The following is a 6,092-nucleotide window of genomic DNA, read 5'->3' on the forward strand; positions in this document are numbered from 1 at the left end:
TTGATGCTTAAAAAAAATGAATGGAATGGATGCAATACGAATTGGCACAGTGTGCATGGAATGAAATAAAATAAAAACTAAAAACTAACACAAATAAAAGGGAAGAACACAAACCCAGCTAGGTTGCCTCCTAGCAAGCGCTTTATTTAATGTCTAGGCAAGACATGGCAGTGCGTCTAAGTTATCATAAACTCGAGAGAATCCATAACTACATAAACCTGCTCCTGTGAAATATTCTTCAACTAAGGCTTCAAACGTTGTCCATTGACCTTAAAACGGGTGACATTCTTGATGTTTTCTATCTCCATAGCTCCATGGGGAAATACTTGAAGCACTTTGAATAGTCCAACCCATCTAGACTTCAATTTACCTAGAAAAAGTCGCAAACGTGAGTCATACAAAAGTACTTTCATACCTAGTTGAAACTCATTCCTAAGAATTGCTTTGTCATGGTAGAGCTTGGTTCGTTCTTTGTAGATCCTAGCATTCTCATATGATTCATTTATGAGCTCTTCCAACTCATTGAGTTAGAGCTTCCTCACTGTGCCAGCTTTTTTGAGATCAAAATTGAACTTCTTTATGGCCCAATATGGATGGTGCTCTACCTCCATTGGCAAATGACATGCCTTTCCAAACACCAGTCGATAAGGGCTCATTCCAATTGGGGTCTTGTACACTGTTCGATAGGCCCAAAGTGCATCATTCAACCTTAGGGACCAATCCTTGTAGGGCTGACAGTTTTCAGCAAGATGTTCTTTATCTCTCTATTGATGATTTCCACTTGTCCACAGGTTTGAGGATGGTATGGAGTTGCAACTTTATGTGTGATGTTGTACTTCTTCATCAATGCCTCGAAAGGTTTGTTGCAGAAGTGGCTACCACCATCGCTAATGATAGCTCTTGGAGTTCCAAACCGAGGGAAAATCATATCTTTGAGAAAATTTAAAACAACTTTGTGATCATTAGTTCGTGTAGCTGTTGCCTCAACCCATTTTGATACATAATCTAATGCCACTAGTATGTATATGTATCCAAAAGAAGATAGGAATGCTCTCATGAAGTCAATTCGCCACACATCAAATAGCTTTACCACTAAAATGTTGTTTAATGGCATTTCATTCCTGCAACTGATGCTCCCCATTTTTTGACACCTATCACACTTTAAGCAAAAATCAAAAGCATCTTTAAACAATGTAGGCCAAAAGAAACTAGATTGTAAAACCTTTAAAGCTATCTTTTTGGCACTGAAATAACCTCTGCATGACTGAATGTTAGTATGCTTTGCTGCTCACTCTCCGAAACACATCTTCAAATGATTTGGTCAGGGCAATACTTGAACAAATATGGCTCATCCCACATGTAGTGTTTCACCATTGAAAAGAACGTCTTTCTCTCTTGAAAAGTCAAATCGTCTCTAATTACACAAGAAGCAAGATAGTTGACAAAATCAGCATACCATTGCTCTTTATCTTGAATGACAAAGAGTCGTTCATCCGGGAATGATTCACTGAAAGGCAAAATTTGTCCATCTCCATGGTTATCATCAACAAGGCGTGACAAGTGATCAGCAACAACATTTTCTTGTCTTGAATTTCTAGGTCAAACCCTTGTAACAAGAGTATCTATCTGATCAAACGTGGTTTAGCATCTTTCTTGGTCAACAAAAACCTAAGAGCTGCATGATCAGAGTAAACAATAACTTTAGAGCCAACAAGATATGAACGAAATTTCTCTAAAGCAAAAACAATAGCAAGCAACTCCTTCTAAGTTGTAGAGTAATTGAGTTGAGCATTGTTTAATATACAACTTGCATAGTAGATTATATGCCCCAGCATAACACCTTGTTTCACCATAAATTGACACTTTTCCCAATTGAGAATCAAATTTGTTTCCTAACATCTTTGAAGCACTAGAGAGAGATGGCTAAGACAATTATCAAAAGAAGAACAAAAAACTGAAAAATCGTCCATGAATACCTCAATAAATCTTTCAATCATATCTGAAATGGATATTTATTGAAATGTCACCTGAACTTATACCTTAGTTTCAATTTGTCACCTGAAAAAATAATTTAAGTGAAATGTCACATGAATTTTTCAAAATCCATGATTTATCACCTGAGTTTAACATCATCTGATTTTCCATATATTTTCAAGGGTATTTTAGTCTTTTCATTTTCAAGGATATTTTAAAAATGGAAAAAATTATTATTAAAAAAATAAAGCTTAAATGTAAATATGGTTGGGGATTAAATGTTGAAAAGATATATAATTTTTATAATTTTCAAGGGTCTTTTCATAATTTTTTTATAATGATTTTTCCATTTTTAAAATACTCTTGAAAATAAAAAGAATAAAAATACCCTTGAAAATAGTTGGAAAATTGGATGATGTTAAAGTGAGGTGACAAATCATGGATTTTGAAACATTCAGGTGACATTTCACTAATTTTTTTTTTTTCATGTGACAAATTGAAACAAAATATCGATTCAAGTGACATTTCAATGATATCCCTATCTGAAAAGATTGCCAGCATACATCTTTGGAATGTTGCTGGGGCATTGCAAAGGCCAAAAGGCATCCTCCTATATGCAAAAGTGCCAAAAGGACAAGTGAATGTAGTCTTCTCTTGATCTTTCGGATCAATCGCAATTTGATTATAACCTGAATATCCATCAAGAAAACAATAATATGCGTGACGAGCTAATCCCTCAAGCATTTGATCAATAAAAGGCATAGGAAAATAATCTTTTCTAGTGTCCGAATTCAACTTCCTGTAATCGGTGCCAACATGCCAACTAGCTGCAGGTCTCGTTTGAGCAAGCTCTTTATGCTCATTTTTTACCACTGTGATTCCAATCCTCTTAGGAACTACTTGAACAGCACTGACCCATTTGCTATCAGAAATCGGGTATATGATACCCACATCTAGCAACTTCAACACTTCAGCTCTCACTACTTCCTTCATGTGTGGATTGAGCCTTCTTTGTGGTTCACGGGTTGGTTTCGCTCCCTCGTCAAATAAAATTTGATGCATGCACATGGTAGGGCTTATTCTCTTAATATCTGCAATAGATCAACCAATGGCTGATTTGAACTCTTTTAGCACCCTAATTAGCTTATCTTCTTCCAAAAGGGTGAGGTCAGATGCTATGATAATTGGGAGAGTTTCAAACTTAGCTAGGTAAGCATATTTTAGATGTGATGGGAGTGGTTTAAGCTCAAGTTTTGGAGGTTTAACAACATAAGGGATTAGATGTGTGGCAAATGGTTCTAATGGCTCTATAAGAGGTGAAAGAGTGGAGGGATATGGTTTTAATGCTTCCAAGGCAGCCACCATCTCCATGAGTGCAGATTCTTCATCAAAGTCATTTCAAGATTGACTCAAAATATATTGTAATGGATCATTGGATTGTGCCACCAAAAACTTGGAGAAAACAAGTGAATAAAACACATCAATCGAACAATAATCAATTGAACTAGAAGGGTGAGAAAGAGATTCAAACACATTGAATTGTATAGTTTCTCCTAGCATGGTCATGGTGAGGAGACCATTTTGCACATCTATGATAGTCTTTGCCGTGGCCATAAAGGGTCTCCCAAGCAAAATAGGTAACTCACGATCATGTATAAAAGCCTCTTCCATGTCCAACACTAAAAAATCAACAGGCAAAATTAGTTTTTCAACCTGAACTAAGATATCTTCCACTATACCTCTTAGATATTTTACTGATCGATCAGCAAGTTGCAATGAAATAGTTCTTGCCTTCAAATCCCACAATCTAATTGAAGGTACACTAAATAAGGCATTAAATTAATGCTAGCCCCCAAGTCAAGCATAGCCTTTTCAACTAGGTTGTCTCCAATGGTGAAATTGATAGAAAAACTACTCGAATCCTTGAGTTTTTGTGGGAACTTTCTTTGAAGCACATCACTCACATTTTCAGACACCATCACCTTCTTATTAGGTTTATACTTCCTCTTATAAGTGTTTAGCTTCTTGAAAAATTTCTCATGTGCTGGCATATTCCTAATGACATCAAGTAAAGGTAAATTAACATTCATTTCACTTAAAATATCAAAATTTCTTTAAATGACTTATCCTGCTTGCTTTTGGCAAGTCTTCCAAGAAATGGGATGGGAAGAGTGTAAGGTTTTTCAGCCTTGTGAAAATTTGGAGGACAAAGAAGTGGCATTGCTTGGATCATCATTCGGTTTCTCATTCTCTGCCTGAGTGGGATCTGCATTCACATGATCAGATTCATTAGTAACTTCATTACCAACTCCATTATTAATAACCTTACCACTTCTAAGTGATATGACCGCTTTGGCTTGCTCTTGGTTCCTTCGAAGTTTCACTGGTTGGCTTGGAAATTTCCCAGGTTCTCTTTGACTCAAAGCATCAGCAACCTGATCTAATTGTGTCTCCATTTTGGTTAGAGTAGCTGAATGCCATTGGAGAGTACTATTGGTAGTTTGCTGGAATTGAATGGTGTTTTGAGCTAGCATTTTGACCCTATCTTTAAGCGTAGTGGCAGGCTTTGGTTGGAAATGTTGAAATTGATTGTTATTCGTCCATGAGAGATTGGGATGATCTCTCCAACTAGGGTTATATGTATTAGAGAATGGGTCATTCCTCGACCTCTAATTGTAAGAATTCATGAGATTCACTTGCCCTTGAATGAATTCGGGATAAGCCTTACTAGCTGAGCATTGATAAGTAGGATGACCTGGTATGTTGCAAATGGCACACACCTCAGCTATCTTAGGCACCATATTGAGCACAAAATTGAGCTTCTTTTCCAAACTAGCCACCTGCAAGGCAAGGTCATTGTTAGAACTCATTTCACACACTCCAACTCGTTTACCTCTTGTATCTTGTGTGTTGAGCATTAGATCCCAACATCTCATAAATGTTATATGACTCTTGAGCTTTTTTTTCTTTTTTCTTCAAAGCTCCACCTGCTGTATTATCAATAGTCGATTGACATGTTTGGGTTAGTCCATCATAAAAAATTTGCATTTGTAAGTAAAGAGGTAACCCATGATGTGGACATTGCAGCAACAACCCTTTGAAACTCTCCCAACATTCATTGAAAGGTTCTCCATCATCTTGTTTAAAGTTAAATATTTGCCCTATCAAAGTAGCTGTCTTTTTAGTAGAGAAAAACTTCTCCAAAAATTTCTTAGCTACAACATCACAAGTGGTGAGCGAACCAGGTGCTAAAGTCATTAGCCAACCCTTTGCTCTATGTTTCAATGTATAAGGAAAAAGCTCTTATCCTCATATTTGCTTTGCTCACTCCCTGCAAAGGTAAACCACTCATAACATTGTAGAATTCCTTAATATGGGCTACTAGATCTTCGTTAGTAAACCATAAAAAGAAGGAAGGATGTGAAACTTTGAAGATTTGAGATCATAATTTCTAGCTTCAGTAGGCAGCAAGATGCACGAAGGTGAATTTGGTATAACCGGTTGAGCACGAAAGTGAAGTCTTGTCGATTTGCTCGTTGAAAATTTTATTTGCTAGCCTTTGGTAGGTTGCTCCAGCGTTCTTCAGCCTAAAGGGCATGAATTTATAGTAGTAAGTACCTCTTTCGATGATGAATGAGGTTTTTGCCTTGTTGTCTTCATGCATCATGATTTGATTGTAGCCGGAGTAGGCGTCCATGAAGCTTAGCAATTGATTGCCGGAAGTTGAATCGACGAGTGATCAATTCTTAGCGATGGAAAGTTGTTTTTAAGGCATGCCTTGTTGAGGTCAGTGTAGTCGACGCACACTCTCCGCAGGCCTTTATCTTTCTTTGCTACTAGAACAACGTTCGCCAGCCATTCTACATTGGAGACTTCTTTAATGAAACTGGCAGCTAGGAGCTTGTCGATCTCGGCTTCAATGATGGCAACCCGCTCGGGGGAGAAGTTGCGTCCCTTCTGTGCTATTGGCTTGATAGCTAGGTTGACGTGTAGGCGATGACAAATGATCTAGGGTTCGATGCCTCGCATGTCAGGTGACGACCATGCAAATACGTCTTTGTTGTTTTGGAGGAAGGCTGCAAGCTCTGCCTTTTCCTCCTGGCTTAGGCGCGAGCCAA

General features: G+C 37.6%; 1 non-coding gene across 1 annotated transcript; it reads left to right on the plus strand.

Moving 5' to 3' along the window:
• Nucleotides 1-5,038: 5,038 nt before the first annotated feature.
• LOC148920891 (small nucleolar RNA R71) lies at nt 5,039-5,145 on the plus strand. The gene has a single exon (XR_016123417.1). It is a non-coding gene; the product is annotated as a small nucleolar RNA R71 (small nucleolar RNA).
• Nucleotides 5,146-6,092: the final 947 nt, after the last annotated feature.

This window comes from Prunus mume, linkage group LG1 (assembly GCF_029339155.1).
Source record: "Prunus mume cultivar Tortuosa linkage group LG1, ASM2933915v1, whole genome shotgun sequence".
Taxonomy (NCBI): Eukaryota; Viridiplantae; Streptophyta; class Magnoliopsida; order Rosales; family Rosaceae; genus Prunus; species Prunus mume.